Below are 19770 nucleotides of genomic sequence, written 5' to 3' on the forward strand. Positions count from 1 at the left end.
GGTTTTGAGGGTAGGGGGTTGGCATAATGGGTAAGGTGTTTACATCATAGATTCAAAGTACAGAATGTGTTTCTTACCTTTGGGATGGGAAATTTGGCCAGGCTTAAAAGTGTTTCATAAGGGCAGATAGTCCAGTACTAACCTAATATAATATTATATATTTTTTGTTCATTGGATAGGTGGGTGGGGTGGACTTTTAACCCTTCCCAGCTATAGCACAGGTTTAATGACTGTCAGAAACAATCAGAGCAACACAAAATAAAAGAATAAAACTTAGAGTGGTATTCATAGCCATTACACAAGTGGGCAGTAGACATGTATGCTCACTGCACGCAAGCTCAGGTGAGGTGTGATTCAAAGTCATAAGTTGCCGTCTTGCAACATTTAGAAACTTGCAAATAACTTCAAAGGCAAATGAGAAGATAATGAGATGCAAATGAGAACTGTGTGCAAAAGATGCGACTGAGCTACGGAAATCAGTCTTTCTTATTGCCTTTTGTGATTCAGAATTACTTTTTGGTATACAAGTGCACTGTGTATAATTACCTTATAAAAAGGGAATCTCTGCCTCTTGCAGTCACTTTACACTTAGGTGCAGATGCTTGGATTTGCCGGAAGCCTTATTACTGATAGATTTGAGAATCATTCCTTTACTGTACCACAACCCAATACATTGAGTAATGCTCATACTATCGATAGCTTTGAGTATCCTGTCTCTACTATACCACAACCCAATACATTGAGTAATGCTCGTACTATCGATAGCTTTGAGCAGCCTGTCTCTACTGTACCACAACCCAATACATTGAGTAATGCTCGTACTATCGATAGCTTTGAGTGGCCTATCTCTACTGTACCACAACCCAATACATTGAGTAATGCTTGTACTATCAATAGCTTTGAGCAGCCTGTCTCTACTGTACCACAACCCAATACATTGAGTAATGCTCATACTATCGATAGCTTTGAGTGGCCTATCTCTACTGTACCACAACCCAATACATTGAGTAATGCTCGTACTATCAATAGCTTTGAGCAGCCTGTCTCTACTGTACCACAACCCGATACATCGAGTAATGCTCGTACTATCAATAGCTTTGAGCAGCCTGTGTCTACTGTACCACAACCCAATACATTGATTAATGCTCATTCTATCGATAGCTTTGAGTGGCCTATCTCTACTGTACCACAACCCAATACATTGAGTAATGCTCGTACTATCAATAGCTTTGAGCAGCCTGTCTCTACTGTACCACAACCCGATACATCGAGTAATGCTCGTACTATCAATAGCTTTGAGCAGCCTGTCTCTACTGTACCACAACCCAATGAGTAGCCTGTCTCTACTGTAATACAACCCGATACATTGAGTAATGCTCATACTATCGATAGCTTTGAGTATCCTGTCTCTACTATACCACAACCCGATACATCAAGTAATGCTCGTACTATCGATAGCTTTGAGCAGCCTGTCTCTACTGTACCACAACCCGATACATTGATTAATGCTCATTCTATCGATAGCTTTGAGTGGCCTATCTCTACTGTACCACAACCCAATACATTGAGTAATGCTTGCACTGTCAATAGCTTGAGCGGCTTGTCTCTGGTGTAGCACGACCTGTTACATTCAGTAATGCTCAGCAGTTTCAGAGGAGAAGATACAGGCATAGAACAACTCACAGAGCAAGAAGTGCTTGATATCTTTAGAGTAGACTGGGACATTATGTGGGCTTTGGGAACTTGTACTCACAAACTGGAAATTGGAGAGCATGCGGCCTTCCTATTCCTGTGGATACCAAGGTATACCTCAGCATACATATCATGGAAACCTTTCAGAAAGAGACCAGAAACACATTGGGTATCACTCAGGCTTCTGCTTCAAGGATACTGTAGCATTCCACATGTACTATTGGTCCATGTGGATAAACATATCTATTTTACAGTGTCACTACAGGATCAAGCCAGTACCATGGATACCTTCTACAGAATAACTTGCAATAGATCACACCCATGTCACTATAAAGATCCCATCCGGGCCACAGGCTGAGAGGTACTGCAATGGGTACCATTTTATTAACAGCCAGGTAATTTCTAAGACATGTAGATGGCTTTATCACCAGAATATGGGTCAAGCATATTGGCAGTACCCATAATTCCCACATAAGTTACACAACTTTACTCTACCACTGCTTCCTGCATGTTAGGCTTTCCTGTGGCCATCTACTTGGTAAATGCAGACTATACCATTTTCCTATTCATAGCCATTACTGCATATATATAAAGTGAGACAGTTTACTATGAAGAAACTGTAGCCAAATAAATGTAATTGCTCAAAAATGCACTTTTAGTACTGAAAGTTGAAAATGTAGAACTATAAAGTATCAAACTGTGACTATCTACTACGCATGTTGCTCAATGATTATTGAGTGAGATATTATATTTTAGTAATACACAGTCATTCATTTGGTGATTTTATATATTTTTATGTTGCAAGTTAATTTTTAGGTGTAATATAAATGTCATTTATATGTATCAGTAGCATTGCTGGAAATCTAACCATTAGCACTGCTATGTAACTATAATGGACTCTTGTGGTAATGTAGTCTAGCAGTTTTGGAACAGTGTAATGATATTGCATTATCAGACTATGAAATAATTATTGTTTACAAGAAAGAGTTTAGATTTGCAGCACACAGTCTGGACTCAGATGTTTCATGGTTCTTTACCTTATTATTGTAAAAGTCAATAGGTTAACCATTTGTATGTGAAAATGTACTGCACTTCTGTGCCTGTTATAGTTTTGAAGTAATTTACATATGCTGCAGTGATGATTTTTTTAGTAAAGAATACAGTAGTGAAGTAAAGTGCCATTAGTGCTACATAATACAATTTCATCTGCAGTCTGTTGTTCACATGACTGAAATAACAACACTGACTCATTATGCATGTAGTAGCATGCTCTATGTCAGTGAGACATGACCTTAAGGTCCTGACTCCAAAAGACTTACTGTTAGTGTAAGCGACCACTTACACTCAAAACAGGTTGAGAGCATCTGCTCTAGAATCTAGTTCCCATAATAAGCATGTTTATAAATTGGCTTTCCTCCAAAGAAAGTCACCTACACTGACAACAATTATTTTAGAATCTGGCCGTAAGTCCTAACTTTAGATTTATTTCAGATACATTGCTGAAAACCTTATCTGTGCAGGTATATCCTTTACACTTGCCATACATCAGTGGATTAACCTCACTTCTACCCTGCTAGCTGATGTATCCCTATACATGTCATGCTATTGACAACAATGGTCAGTCTAATGCATTGCTATGGACTGTGGCCAGAAATATTATACACTAGCACTGAACAATGTTATATACCTTATGAAGTTTAATTTAAATTGATTTACTCAATGGTAGTTTCACTCACAAGAACTGTCTTGCATTACATGTTGAAGTATAACACTTTGCCTGGGTACAAAGACACACAGCCTGAGTAGGTATTACTTATTAAGTAGCAGCCATCTCACTTCCTTGAAATGAATCCTCTGATTGTATGACAGCAGCTCTCCTGTGTAGAGGCATGCATTCATTTAAGGTATACCTTATATATGCAGTGTTATACAAGGTGAAGATTAGGAATGACATTAAACAAAACACAAACTAAATACTGATTTATGGAGCAGATGCTCAGAGAGTGTAGAAATTGCATTTAGTGTGTCACCTTCAAAAAAGATGAGGTGCTACCCAATGTGCAGGGTTACTTGAACCATTTAATGAAGCATCACGATGATAGAAAGTACTTGTGCTGCTAAATTAAAGAATGAATAGGTGCAAAGGCAGATGGTTGACTGTGTTACTAAGTGTGAATGCAGTTCTTGTAGAAGAAACATATCACTTTCATGCACTTAACATTATGACATGGTATGTGATTAATGCCAGAAGTGATATTAAATGCTGGGCAACAGAATGCACTGATAAAACCAGGCAAGGGTGGTGTTGGCATTATGGCTACTACTTCAGGTGATGCAGTGCAACACTTGTCAAACACTAACACATTTAAGCAGTCAGTGCAATGTATTAGGAATATGAAGCAAAGCATTGGTACATCCACATCAAATGACATAGGCAACACTTATTGGAAACTACTTCTGAAAAGTGAAACATTCATTGACAAACATGATGATAATGAAACTGGTTAGGCTTACAAATGTCCCTCAAGGACAGACAGTCCTCATTTTGACTACAGAGCAGGGGCAGCTTGTGCTATTGGACTGCAGGACCGCAGACCCCTCCAGCTGTAAAAAAGAAAGAAAAAGGATAAAAAAAGAATTAGTATACTGTTGTATACTGGCTGCATAGTGACTCGCTGTTACTCAAACTGCACATGTGTGTGAGTTCCAGATTTAAAAAAAAAAAAACAATCCGGACTGCTGTTAAACCAGTCCAGATTAAGAAGAGAGGCATCAGTGTACATATGGCCAGAATTCTATGTGGTTTGTAACTGCAGTAAAGTGGAAGGGGATTGGACTGCCATGTCCGCAGTCATGTACATAATGTGGATGGCTGCCAATTGCTTCTCGCTGTAAGGGCATGTTGGCCAGGCTACTGATTGGTTCTTTCTCACTGCCAGGAATGTTAGGATGGTGGGTCCAATGGATAATCAGGTGTGTGTCACTGCTGGGAATGTTATGTTAGGATGGCGGTAGTTCCGAAGTTCCAACAGATTCTCGCTGCAAGGGAATGTTACAATGGCTACTGAAATTCAGGTTCATTATTGTAACTCAGGTGTGTGTGTGTGTGTGTGTGTGTGTGTGTGTGTGTGTGTGTGTGTGTGTGTGTGTGTGTGTGTGAAATGCCACAGATAAATATACCTGGTGGCTAGAGTTACCCAGGCTCAAACCTTGTACCTTGGGTACAGGTAGCAAGAGCTGAATTCCCCACCCACCACCAGTTGTAAAAACTACCCAGAGTTTTGCTTCATGTTTTTGTTCTGTTTATGTTCTTCATAAAATCTGTAGTTTTATGGATTTTTATAATCAGTGAAGGATTTGGGTGGCTTAATGGCTTAGGTGTTTGCCTTACAAACAGAAGGTGCAGGGTTTGAGTCTCACAAGGGATAATTGGCTAGGCTTAAAATAGCTTGCAAGGGCAGTTAGCTTAGTACTAAACTATGAACCTATTGAATTCACTAAATAATGTCAGGCATTTGAACTTCAGACTTCATATTCCTCAGAAAATACATGGTAACACAAAACCTTTTATTCTAGCAATTTTCTAAGTTTATACGATCAATATTTGAAATTTAGCCCTATTTTGGGGCTGTATTCCTCCATTATTGGCTTTGTCCAGGTTTATTGTGCTAAGAGGTTAAGAGCTATGGTGAGAACTGAATTCACTGAATATGTTTGGGGGCTGTATTCCCCCATTATTGGCTTTTTCCAGGTGTTATGTGCTAAGAGGTTGAGAGCTATGGTGATAACTGAATTCAATAAATGATAGCCATGAACGTTTCAGTCTTCCTGTCTTTCAAGAAACAGGTGATTCACTATAGTGGTATGTTGCTCTGACTGTAGTGCACAGGGTCCTGTGTTCAAGACTTGCCAGTCAAACACATGGTGGTAACACAGCATTTTATTCTACCAACTTTCCAAGATTATACAAGCAATGTTTAAAATGTGCCCCTGTTTTTTGGGCTTTTGCCCTCTCCAATAGATTTTGGCTTTTTCCAGATTTCTTGTGCTGCAAAGTTGAGAGATACAGTTGAGTGTCGAGTGGATTTTACAAAGAACTAAGAGCATCAGAGGAAGAGAAGTTTAGTGCTGCTTATGCTGAGTCTGCTTGCATTGTTAATAGCATAACAGGTTGAATACTTGCTTTTGATGCAGAAGGCTGTGGGTTCTACTCTCACAGTGCATAGATGCATTGCTGATGCTGTACTGCTGTACTTTTAAAATGCGTGTATGCTGCAATCCTGAGAATGTCCTCTTTGGCAGAAATAACTAGTCACTATGAACTGGTTATCAGTTTGCCATCCATTCCCTATTACAATATTACTAGCTTATCATTTTTTTAATGCAACATAAGCAATTCATTCCTCAAGGGCAATAGGCACTTTATTTGTACATGAAACAATGAAATATAAAGTTGTTTGCGAGCAGCAACCTCTTAATTAGTTACAGATTTCTTTAATGTATAATTATTTAGATGACTTTTACTTCTGCAGAGATTGTGCATATTTACTGATACTGGTAGATTGTAGAAGTTTGAGTAGACTTTTATGATGGAAATATTCTGAATTGGGCAGTTTTGTCATTATTGGTGCATGCATTTTGTTTCATTGTTTACTAGAAAATGTTCAAAACAATACATTTAAACTGCCCTCTAACAACTGTACTGTATTATACAAGGAATATAATTTAATACAATCAGGAAGTTGTATCAAAGAACACATGTATGTTTCATGTGCAAGGGGCCTATGATTTGAAAACAGCCCAAAGTTAATCTTTATCTGCCACTGGCTAGATGTATTTTCTTTGAATGTGGGTGTCAATGCTGTTTCAAAGAGTTTCAAGGGCAGAGAAGTTTTAATGCCAAATTTATTTTCATTGTGAGACTGCATTGCTTTGTTTAGCAGATGCCTATTAGTGTCTGTGCTGTAAAATGTAAAATGGGGCAAAATAGTGAAGTAATGGGACATTGAAATGGCTGGAGGGGTAGGCCTCACTCGAGCATGATTTTGTGAGGGGGAAGGTCGGCAAACTCAAAGACAGCCCCGGCTGAACTATACCTCTCAATTGTCCAGATTTTTGCAGAATGAATAGATTTGTGTTTCTTATTTTTGGTTTGTTCCTCATAAAATTTGTGGTTTTCTGGCAGATCATTTAGGAATGAAGTCAGTAGATAATGACATACATTGAGTTTCAGACTTCATACCCTTCAGAAAAATGCATGCTAAAGCAAGACCTGTTATTGTATCAACTATCCAAGTTTATACAAGAGCAGTTTTTAGTACTGTCTGTTCATTCCCCAATACATTTGGCCTTGTTCAGATTTCCTGCATTAAGAGGTTGAGAGGTACTTGCAAATAAATCACTTTATAGAATTAGGTATATCCAAACCTCTGAACTGTCCCCGATTTTGGCTCAAGATGTTGCTCCCCCCCTAATAATCCCTCCAGAAAATGGTAATTTTGGAAGAAAACATGGAGGGTTTATAATTAATAAATAATTGTAATGATCAGAGTTATAGATTACTTTTATTTCCGAAATGTATGTAGATTCTCTTATTTTGTCAGCTGCTCAACTTAATAGTACTAATATTAAAAAAGTGTCCCTTCTTTGACAGGTTCCCAGCTGTATTGTGTGGCTATTTTAGATTTTTACATCGCATTTTGGTCCGTTTTTCATAAAATTGTGGTTTTCTGAAAAATTAGTGGCAAATCATTAAAGACTGAAGTTAGAAAATAATGACAGACATTTGAGTTTCAGATTTCATGCCCTTCAGAAAATTTATACTAATGCAAGACCTACTATTCTATTATCTTTCTAAGTTTATAAGAGCAATATTTAAAAATTGTCCTTATTTTTGGGCCTTTTGTCCAACTTCTATTTATGGCTTTGTCCATGTTTCTTGCTCTGAGGTTGAGAGGTATGACAAATGTGTCAGGGCCATCACCATCAGCCAGAGACATTTCAACTTGTGACATACTTGTACCCCACTCCCCCATGTAGTGACTCTGGATGTGTCCAAGAAAGGCAAGGAGCAGTTATGCAGTGTAGGTGTGCAGAGTATCCTCATCCAAGGTGGACACAAGTACTACAGGAGTTTTTCATTTGTCCTTAATTTTGCAGCAGGTTCTGTTTTTCTGTAATATTTTTATACAGTTGAGTTATGCTTCTTATTATTCAGAAAATGCATGTTGTTGCAGTGCCTGTTGCTCTCTCTTTAAGTAGCAATGCTTTAATGACCATCAGGTAAGCTTGTCTGGATTTGTAAGATGCAAGTAAGCTTTAATAAGCATACTGTTAAAGAACTGTCAACATTGAAAGCCTTTTTGTTGTTGCCATGCAGAGAATATTTACATAAATAGATAACATATAAGCCTTGGGTATTGAAATGCATATGACAGCATTTGTAATAAAGGACAGGATTACAGTATTTTAAGAAGCTCATTGCATTTGTTGGAGACTTGCAGTCATCTTTGCAGGCTTTACCCATAAACTAAACAGAATGTCAATCTACCATGTGTGGTCTATAACCTGTGCAGTAATCCTTTAAGCAATTTGTCTTGAGCTTGTTTCTTGTTTGCTGTTCATTTTTACTTTGATCATGTTTTCCCCATGAAACAAGTAGATAGTTGTCAGGCAGCAGGTCTTTTTTAGATAAGAAACAGTTTTACAAGTGGAGGTATCACAGAGATTGCTACTTTCAGCATGTTACTTGGTACTTTTATAAAGATGAATATAAATTATAATTAGAACTACAGTGCAAAGAGAAGTGGTTTGAGTTCAGTGTTGCTTATTTTTTTATACTTGATCTTGACTGGCATGTCAGTAATGTATTTAAAAAGTAATTTATTTTTTCATGCCTCACAACCTTTTTGTTTCCATCTAGATATTACGTAAGCTGTCATGTAGCCAATGCATTGAATTTTTTTTTTCTTCTCCACATTTTGTTTTGATTAGACTCCCATAATGACTCAGGACAGTGTATTTAATTAATTAAAGTCCCAGTTTTTGTGGTTTTGAGCATAGCGCCACCCTTCTCTAGTTGGTCACATCCCTTCCCATTGGCCCCACACATTCAGCTGTCTCCTGCATTCCCCCTTTGATTTGAAGTCACCAGCCACCACTGCTACAGAGGCTAATATGGAAGACCTATGTGTGTCTTGATACATTGTTGTTGATGGCACCTTCCCCACAAAATAATAGATGCAAGGAAATATTAAGTAATTTTTGAAAAGGTACAATAAACAGAATTCAGCACATAATTCCTAATGGCAAGGTTAAAGGTTGTTTCATCTGTGACAAGTTATTAGATGTCAGGTTTAAAAACCCAAGATTGGTACTATATATTTGGCAGCAATACTATATTAACTTTGTAAATGAAATAGATCCAATCTTTTGTTCATCCAAATATGGAGATATTTACTTTTAAAGTATTGAGCAAAACATACCAGTCAGTTTTTCCTTTATGTGACTGTTTTAATGAAAATTACTTCAGTGGTCAGTTAAAAGGGTTATGCACTAGAAAAGCAAACCAGGCCAGATAGTCTCCCCTTTTTGATATCAAATTCTGAAACCATTATGATACCTACACACTTCCTTGCCCATGCAGTCAAAGCTGTGTTGATGGATGGCACAGATGACTGTGAAGTCTACTTGGTAGGATATTTCTGTATGTGGCTGACAGTTTGAGAACAATTCAGTTGGAGCAGAACCACATCAGCCATTAGAAGTTGGATAAAGGCTTTCTTGCCTTCATCTGCAAAAAAAGGAGAATAATTTCATATACCTCCTTGTGAGGAGGCAAACCTTCACACCACATGGCCTTGTGGAATGAGTGACCCATTATTGCAATTTTTAAGATGACCACTACCATGCATTATACACTTTATGTATCATGTAAGTTCTTATACTACTGTTCGTATTCATTGGTAAGCAAGTACAGGTAAGACATACCTTGTTACAATTAAGAATCGCTTTATTGGTTTCACTGGAGATCTTCATTACAAATAATAAATGTTTGACATAGGCACACCCCTGTTAAGTACGGTATTTCTACGTGTGCACATAAATTGCAGTGAATGACATGGCGTTGTTGCCACTGAAACAAAAGTCCTGCACATACAACACAGTACATATTGCTTCCATTTAGAGGAGCCTGTATGTTATAAAAAAGCCTTTATTTCGCTATTGTCCATGAGCAGCAAATATCAGTATCACTGTTCAGTATACTTTATCTAGAGGATTGACATATTCTTAGCATTCTCCATGCCTTTATGCTATGTTATAGTGCAGTGCACTTGCGTGGCAGGCACAGGTACTGTATATGCCACGATTGAATGGCACAGGAATGAACTGTCTGTGCTACTTTTTGATGTTAAGCTGTCAGTCAAGTAGGTGTCATTTTGAAGAACTGCTTTCCTCTTCCTTAGTCAAATGGCATTGCATTTTGTATTGCATAATGGCACTTCCAGCTACCTCTTATGTGCGACAGTTGTGAAAGAAGATACAGTTATGAATATTTCTGATTTGATAATAAAAGTGCCAGCATTCTACTGTATATAAACATGTGACCCATACCCCATATTGCAGTAAGCAAGCAATAATGCCTGACAGGGTTTGTGTTAATGTGTAATTAACACCCCCCCAGGGGTATTATGAGGGCCTCTACACCCCTGGAAGGGCATTAATTACACATTAAGACATAACCTGGAGGGCATTATTCTGATTTCACACACATAAATACACACACACACACACACACACACACACACACACACACACACACACACACACACACACACACACAGACTCCTCTGTTTTCATACAAGCATTCACTCACACAAGATGGCTCCCACTCTCTCTTAATGGCTCCCATACACAAAGTCTCCTCTGCTTTCATGCATGTGCTTACACACACGATTGCTCTCACTCTCTCTCAATATCTCTCACACTCACAGTCTCCTCTACTTTCATACACGCATTCATTCACAAAAGATCACTTTCACTTTCTCACTCTCTCTGTCTCTCTCTCTCTCTCTCTCTCTCTCTCTCTCTCTGTCTCTCTCACACACACACACACACACACACACACACACACACACACACACACACACACACACACAGACACACACACACACACACACACACACACACACACACACACACACACGTCTCTCTCCCTTTTTTGTTTTACATTTTATGCTCGCTAAACAGAAGAACTGCTACTTAGCAAGCATAAAACAATGGCCACCATTATTTTTTTTTTTGCAGTCCAAGCTCCACGGCCACTTAATATGCTGCCATGAAGCGGTGGACTCATTTGTCAGTGGGCATTAATTGCACATCAATACCTTGCTGGAGAACTATCATTCTGCAATCAGTATGTTGATGTACAATTTGCCCATTCTCTAATATGTAATAATTGTAAGCACTCGTGGAAAAAACCTGTGAGCACCCTCTACTTTGTTAATGCTCATGAGCCTATGTCAGGTATACTCTTTACACTGAATATCTTAGAAAGAAATTTAAGTCTCAACTGGCAACAGCATCTGACAAGGTAAATTTCAATGCAATTCTGTTGTCAAGCACTAACCTTCAACAAGCCATCTCAGTTGCAAATTGATGTCCTACAGTAAGATATACCTCATCACTGAACTGAAATTTCTATAGTTAACTAATACATTAAAAAATGCAATGCCAAATTACTCAACAGACAATAACAGTATACACAGTATTTTATTTATTAACATTGTCATGCAATATAACAAGTTGCATAGCAGTTATACCACATTTCTGACCATATTAATCATGAAGGCAAAATACTGAAGTAATAAACATCAGAATGAGATGATGTAGCATTTGTGGCATGTTTACTGACAACCACCTACTACTTAGCCAGTCTGCCGCAGTGTGTGAGAGATGTAGTAGTATAATGTTTTTGGAGGTAGAGCTCTCACATAAAGCCTCAGCAAATAACATGCAGAATGCCAGTACCATATGATGCCACACTAATAGAATCTCACACAGCTCAGACTAAACACATAGGCCTATATATGGTTATGCTCTTAAAATTAACCTAACAAAACTACAAAGGCCTAAATGTATCCTAAGAAACAAGTACTTGCAGCAACTTCCCAAACAACCACCATGAAATGTGCGCCTAAGAGTCAAACTTTCTCAGATGAAAAGGCCATAACCCAAATGTCCACGCATTCCAATATCTTCTACATAGGTGACCCCGGAGTGAGACACACTCACCTAGCTGTGCAAGGAGAAGGTTGGGTGACACCGGAGTGAGACACATTTACCTAGCTGTGCAAGGAGAAGGTTAGGTGACACCAGTGTAAGAAAAACTTACCTAGCTGTGCAAGGAGAAGGTTAGGTGTGACTGGAGTGAGACACACTTACCTAGCTGTGCAAGGAGAAGGTTAAGTGACACTGAAGTGAGACACACTTACCTAGCTGTGCAACGAGAAGGTTAGGTGAGACTGGAGTGAGACATACTTACCTAGCTGTGCAAGGAGAAGGATAGGTGAAACCAGAGTGAGACACACTTACCTAGCTGTGCAAGGAGAAGGTTTGCTGACACCGGAGTGAGACACACTTACCTAGCTGTGCAAGGAGAAGATTAGGTGACACCGGAGTGAGACACACTTACCTAGCTGTGCAAGGAGAAGGTTAGGTGACACCGGAGTGAGACACGCTTCCCTAGCTGTGCAAGGAGAAGTTTAGGTGACATCGGAGTGAGTCACACTTACCTTTCTGTGCAAGGAGAAGGTTAGGTGAGACCAGAGTGAGACACACTTACCTAGCTGTGCAAGGAGAAGATTAGGTGACACCGGAGTGAGACACGCTTCCCTAGCTGTGCAAGGAGAAGTTTAGGTGACATCGGAGTGAGTCACACTTACCTTTCTGTGCAAGGAGAAGGTTAGGTGAGACCAGAGTGAGACACACTTACCTAGCTGTGCAAGGAGAAGTTTAGGTGACATCGGAGTGAGTCACACTTACCTTTCTGTGCAAGGAGAAGGTTAGGTGAGACCAGAGTGAGACACACTTACCTAGCTGTGCAAGGAGAAGGTTAGGTGACACCAATGTGAGACACACTTAATCAGCTGTATAAGGAGAAGGCCATGGTCAGTTACCTATCAGGTGTCTACATTTGCCATGTCATGCATGCACTCAGGGCTTGACACCTAAAGTACAGATATGACATAGTCATAGTACGGTGGGTTTAAATGACTTGTGCTGTATCTCTCTGGCCTCTATGAAGAGAGACATTATGGAGATCTCACAATATTTGTCAGGGAAGGTATGGACACAGCCTTGAGCAGTATTCCACCATCACTGAGAATAATGCCACAATTCAAACAAATTATTGTTACTTTCAGCAACTGGCTTTGCTTGTAGTGTCATTCTAGAGGGATACAATATATATCAACCTAGGAGGAGATGGTAGGCAGTCCTAACTGCTTTGTCAGGGATGGTCTGCATCTCTCCTCTAAGGCTTTCATATATTGGATAAATTCTTGTCCTCTCCATAGTGCCATTTTTAGGCAACTTCAGTCTTCCAAAGCTTCCCACATAACAAATGAAAATCTGGAAGACATAAATGTATTGCTGATGAACCCCAGGAGCCTTGACAAATAACTTCACTCCCTACAATCACCTTAGCCTGGAACATTGTTATATGCATTGTCACAGAGACATGGTTCAAGACCAGTGAGAGTTCTCCATCAGTGAAGGGTTTCATAGCTTACCAGACATTCAGGCCCACTGCATCAAAAGAAGGCACTAAAGACATTGTTGTCTCTATATTCTTAAAAAATAAACCATTTCAACTCCAGACTTGTTAGGCAAGATAATGACCTGGAACTCCTCCATGGACTGAAACTAAATGCCAAGAAATCTATAATAGTATCTATAATAGTATACTTTGTCAAGCGTGACTTCCCTTCTAACTATAACACTGACAACACACTCTGAAAGTTGATCCTTTAATCAGGGATCTTGGAACTGTGTAGACAATGAACTGTCCTTTGATCACCTTATAACCGCTATTATAAGTAAGTACCTTTCCATGTCGTCCTACCACTGTACTCTTCCCTTATCAATCCCACCAATGAATAGAATGCCTCCTTTGGCAGGTACAAATCCAAGTAGTTTCCTCAACTGGAAAGGCCCCAAAGATTTCTAACAAAGAAAATTAAAGATCCCAAATCCTTTGACTACCTCAGTAGATAAGCATGGATCTCATTACACTCAGTAGCCTATAGATTCCTGTGAGGGGATCTTTGTCTCACTTTTCACTCCACGAAAGACTCAATCCTATTTAACCTCTTATTTCTTAAAAAAAACAGTGGCTCTACAATCATCTGCACTAAGAACTTAAATCTGCAACAATAAATAAACAAAACTTGCTAGAGAGATAGGCTCCTAACTCAGTGCTTCTTAGCCTATGGAATAACTTACCACTACAGGTTGAACAAAGTGCTACTTTATCCACCTTTAAGTCTAGTCATGATGAATGGTTGGATAGACAGAAATTTATGCCAGGATTATCATGTACAGACCTGCTTTATTTGGGAGGCAAGCTCTATTAAGTGCTTGAAAAGGATGACAAGAACTTTTAAGTTTGCCTGATTAAAGGTGTATATCACTAGACATCTTATGGTCCTTGTAATTACTTGCATAGTATGTTCCTATGTTCCTATATCCAAAAGTATGGTATCCTGGTCCAGAGGTGTATTCATTCTACCATACTCAGCTTTTATCAGGCCAATCATTGACTATAATGCCTCATTCTGGGTGTATCTGTCCAAATACTTGCCATGACTGGAATGACCATGATGTTTTCTCACTAAAAAAATCAAGGGTCTAAATCACAAAATGTATACAGACCATTTCAAAACCTTGTTCCTCTTCCTGGTATCATACTGGCTATGAAGAAGCAACCTCTGCATTGTGCATAGAATGTCAATAGACCCTATCCTGTCTGTCCTACTACATATGTGGAACTCAGTTGGTAGCATGAACCAGAGGGGATTTTAATATCAGTTGAAGGGATAGGTGTTTCTCTGTGGAGGGTGGCTTAATGGTTAAGATGTTTGCCTTGCAAACACAAGGTGCAGGGTTGAGTCTCACAAGGGATAATTGGCTAGGCTTAAAATGGCTCGCAAGGGTATTTAGCTTAGTACTAACCTATGAACCATCTTTCACTCCACATAAAGTGAAATGCTTCTCCTTCTCTGTCCATTCAACCTTTATTAATTTGGTCTATTTTTATGAACTAGTTCCTCTACCATTAGACTTAGGCTTATCTTTAGTGGTTGCTTACACTGACCTATCAAAGGCTTTTGACTGCATTCCACACCATCTCTGGGATTCATTAACAATTGTGCAGGCTTCATGCTATGCCTTAGCTATGTCAGTGTGTTAGTGTGATGAGAAGCAGCGCATTTGCATGGCCATGGAAAGGTGCTTGCAAGCACAAGCACAGAATGTAAATAAAATGGCTTACTTATAGGCAAAGCTAAGATATGAGCACACACTCTAGCACAGAAATATTAAGGGCAAGTACAGTGAAAGAATACAGAAGGAGGGGAAGTGAAATGGAGGAGTTGTACAGAAACAATAATTGTTTTAGACTGCATAATTAATTAATATGGAAATTGATATAGGTAAAGTGTACTATACTGCAGGCAAATGTCCTGAAGTGTCAAAGAAGTATTTCTAACATAAATCCTGTAATATTGCTGTAAAGATAATTAATATCAATGAAAATACCTTGGTTATGCACATAATTAAAAATGGACATGCTAACAAATGATGTGATAGAGATATAAAGCTGCAGTGTAATAAAGGGGAGTAAAAATATGATATACATGTTCGGACACCCGTGCACTGGCCCAGCAATCAAGGAGCCTCAATCCTAAGTACTAACACCAGTAAGGGGTGTCCATATAGGGAAAGGATAATAAATACACACACAGTAAAATACAATTTCACTTAAAAGCACACAAAGATCATGGTCAGTCTGGGACTGATTTCTCTCTTTCTCTCTAGGTCCCCAATAAGACTCCCCACTAGCACAGCTAAAGGGTCCAGATATCAGCCTAGTGGGCAAGCTAAAACCTCCAGCACCCTCTCTGTCCAACCAGTGCTTCATGTCCCTGCCCAAGTAGCTAACTCACACACACTTTGAGATAAGAGTTATATACAATCACACAGACACTCCTGGGGAAGGTTGGCACAGGTTATCCACCTGTGCCCCTTTTACCCAGACTATATGGTAGAACCACTTGCCACCACCTATTAATATTTATCAGCTACCAACAGGCCCTTATGAAAGGGTGTCCAGTTATACTGGGGAATATTATTATCCAAATGGTAAGTGCAACTGAGCAGTCAAGGCTTATTTGGAGTGACTTTGTACAGTATCACTATATATATGCAATGTACTCTAGAGATTAAATTATCTCTACACAAAACAGCCACAGTTGAGAGGTTTAAAAACATTTAATAATAAATAATAAAAACACAAGGCAATACTTCTTACTACACAGTGCTAGTCAAAAATTCAGAGATCACAGAGAAATACTTAAAATAATACAGTAGAAAAGTTCTGACATCAATACAGAAGAAAATTAATATAATCTTCCTAGTTCCTAGCTATATCTAAGAGAAAACACAGTTTTAAAATAAACTTACATATAGAACACGGGCAGTGCTGGTGATGTTGGATGTTCTCAAGACAAATGCTCAAATGCTCTAATTCTTTCTGTCCTTAAATTGATAACACCGTACCACTGATTCATTTCAGGATTTATCATTTCTTTCTGGTTCCCAGGCTAACAGACTCTCAGAGGTTAATAGCCCTTTTGATCTTGGAGCTGGACAGAAAGTCAGAGCAATAAGAGCAATTATACATGTAAATTCTAGCCATTAACTCTGGCCTCAAAACAATAGGCAGAATGCCTCCCTCTACACATCTTGGCTCTGAGTTTTAGATCAAAGAATTTCACAATGCTTGACTTATCAGCTTTCTTACAGCAGAGTGCACTGTTGTTACATTTTTTTCAGTTCAATGTCCAATACAGTCTTTTCACATTTAAGAGAACAAGCCTGAGGCTTATATTAATATTTGCAAATGACAGAATTATCTACAAAATTCTGTCTGGCTAGGATGCCAGCCTTCACTTATCTTCACACATGTTAATAAATTGCTGAGTTGAGGTAACAGTTACCAAGGAAAGAAGATATATTATGGGATGAATGCACAGACTGCAGTTATTGCACAGGGAATTTATGTATGCAAGCTGACAGCACTGCTGTATTCTCCACCAAAGCATGTATACACAATAACAAAAGGACCTTACACCTGTAATGTCAGGTACTTCAAAAATGGATGTTTTTGCAAAGAAAAGTCAGTGGCACCCATAGGAAAGGGGTTTATCGCCTATGAATAAGTAACTGATCAGCAAGTGTTGTATGGTTATAAAATGGTAAATGCTAATCTAGTAACACATAATGTACATAAGTGACAAATGACAGCACAGATTAGATGAAATGTCATGATTTGAGGTTTTCCATTGCTGATTTGCAAACATCTCAGACATTGTTATACCGGATATGCTCACATGGAATTACAGGAAACCATAACATAACAGCAATTCAACAACAGCAGTACAATAGAAAGTATTATAACAGAGGACCAATCACAGTTTTTGATGGCCTGGCAGCATGCCATACAGTAAGAAAGGTTTATGGAATTCCTTATTTGTCATTAAGCTGGATAGTGTAATGAAAACAATTGCAGTAATAAAGAAATGTCCAAATGAAGACATGCAATACATTTTATGAACAGGTAATGCCTGTGAGCAATGAATGGCATAATAAACATTTGCATCATGTCATTTTCGAAAACATGCCAGGACAGATATCAGACAGAAGAATAACAATCATGGATGCCACAGAAATATGCACATCGATCATGGCATGAAGAGCACCCTTAAAGGGCTTACAGAACTTTCCTATCATAAGGGGTACAGATGCCCTACCTTGCAGGGCAAGGCCTGAAAAAGGTGGCGCTCTGAGTGTGACATAAGTATTTTCTGTGAATAAGTTACTGCTGTCTGACATGCTAGGCTCTCTCCCGACCTCTGTATTGTCCTAATGTGCCACATCAGATAGCAATGGAGACTATCACAAATAGCTGAACTGAATATGTGCATTAAAGAAAGGAGCTAAGACTATAATATGAAAAACTGGATTTAGTCTGAATGCTGGAAAGGTACTGCAGAAGCTACTGTCCACACAATGGTGAGCAGTACAAGATAAATTCTTCTTTTGCAAGGCAGCTGTCTCCGTCATGTAGAGCACACACAATTGAACCAAAGTCTGTTTGTATAGGTATTCTATACAAGCCAGTACTCAATGCAAGTGTCACAGGAGCAGTCAGAGCATGACATGCCTCAAATAACTATTTCACTGCCATGCAGTCAGAACCTGGGATGATATATCATTGTCCAACATAAAAACGGATAAGAATGTATAGATACAATGGCATTTGTGAAAAATCAATGCATTTATTTAACATTGCCCTTTCAGGAATGGAAAAAAAATATGAAAAAAAAAACCTTGAAAAGTTGATCTGATGAAATCCATTTGTTAGACCAAAGTGCTTATCATAAATTAATGATAAGTTATTCCAATGACTAAGCCAGTTTGAGTGTGTTTCCTCAGTACCTTCACAAAAGATAAATTAATATCTGAAGTTCTGGACTGTTTATTACAGTTGCTTAATATTGTAATTTTTCAGTGTTTTTATTTTTCATTTTTCACAAATAACAAGGAAGTGAAGTCAGTCATCTACCTAAATGTTGGAGAAAGCTATCTCCTTGCATCTCTGTTGTGGTATATAGTATGTAGAGAAATACAGATGTCTTAAATTAAATATATGAAAGTAATATGACTGACCTACAGCTGTAATCGAACCTATGACACTATGCAAAAGCATCAGTCTACAGCCAAGGTAATTGGTAATTATCGAAGCAAGCCACATAGGGACTCCTATTGTTATATCCTGACCCATAAGAACTGCTACATTAATTGTTTCACAGCACTGACTTTAGTCTATCTTTACTCTGTATTCTCAGAGAGCATCAGATTTAAGCAAATTTGAGCAAAAGTAACCTGACCACTGTGGATTACATTGAAATCATCAGCTTTTGCATCAAGAATTTACCAGTGTTCACTGTCACTCAGCATTGCTGCACTATGAAATCTGCACAAACATTTCGGACATACAGTGAAAACTTTCCTTTGGCCATTTCAGGCCATGTGTGTTGTGTGTGGATCTATTTTTTCACCATATTAAATGTGTCGAAAAGGGGTGAACAGGACAGTGATGAAAATGGGGTTGACCAGTAGGGGATAGGACACAGGGGAAAGAATGCAAGAATATGCAGGAGTGTGGTTGGAGATCACCATAGCTATTTACTTCTTCGCAACATAAATGTACAATTCTACATACGATTTCATGACTTCTGAGAGTCAACACATCAGTGATGGGTGACAGAAATAGAATAGTGCTGTATGGCAAGTTGAACCAAATCAAGTCTGTCAAGATATATAGGTGAAGCAGAGAGCTATGTATGGAGCTATCTGATGCGGGTCTATATCATATGAGCGAATCGCACAAATTGCGAACGCTCATAATATCGAACATACCAGACCTCAAAGTGCTTTCTCTGAGATCGCGGTAAAGTGAAAAATGGGATATTTGCCCTTTCCTCACTGTAGTGCAATCCCGGAGTTGGAATATATATCTAGTGGGGGGTGTGGGTGGGGCAGCCCCCCCTACAATAGGAAATTTGACATCCGGCACGTTCGATATTATGAGCGTTCACAATTTGTGCAATTTGCTCATATGATATAGACCCATGTGACACAGCTGCAGTAGGTAGGGCAGACCTTGTGGAGGCAACAATGTCAGGTTGTGAACCTAAAATGCTAGGTGTCTGTGCTGCCATCTGTGGAGGTATG

This window comes from Protopterus annectens, chromosome 3.part1 (assembly GCF_019279795.1).
Source record: "Protopterus annectens isolate FY-2018-M chromosome 3.part1, PAN1.0, whole genome shotgun sequence".
Taxonomy (NCBI): Eukaryota; Metazoa; Chordata; order Ceratodontiformes; family Protopteridae; genus Protopterus; species Protopterus annectens.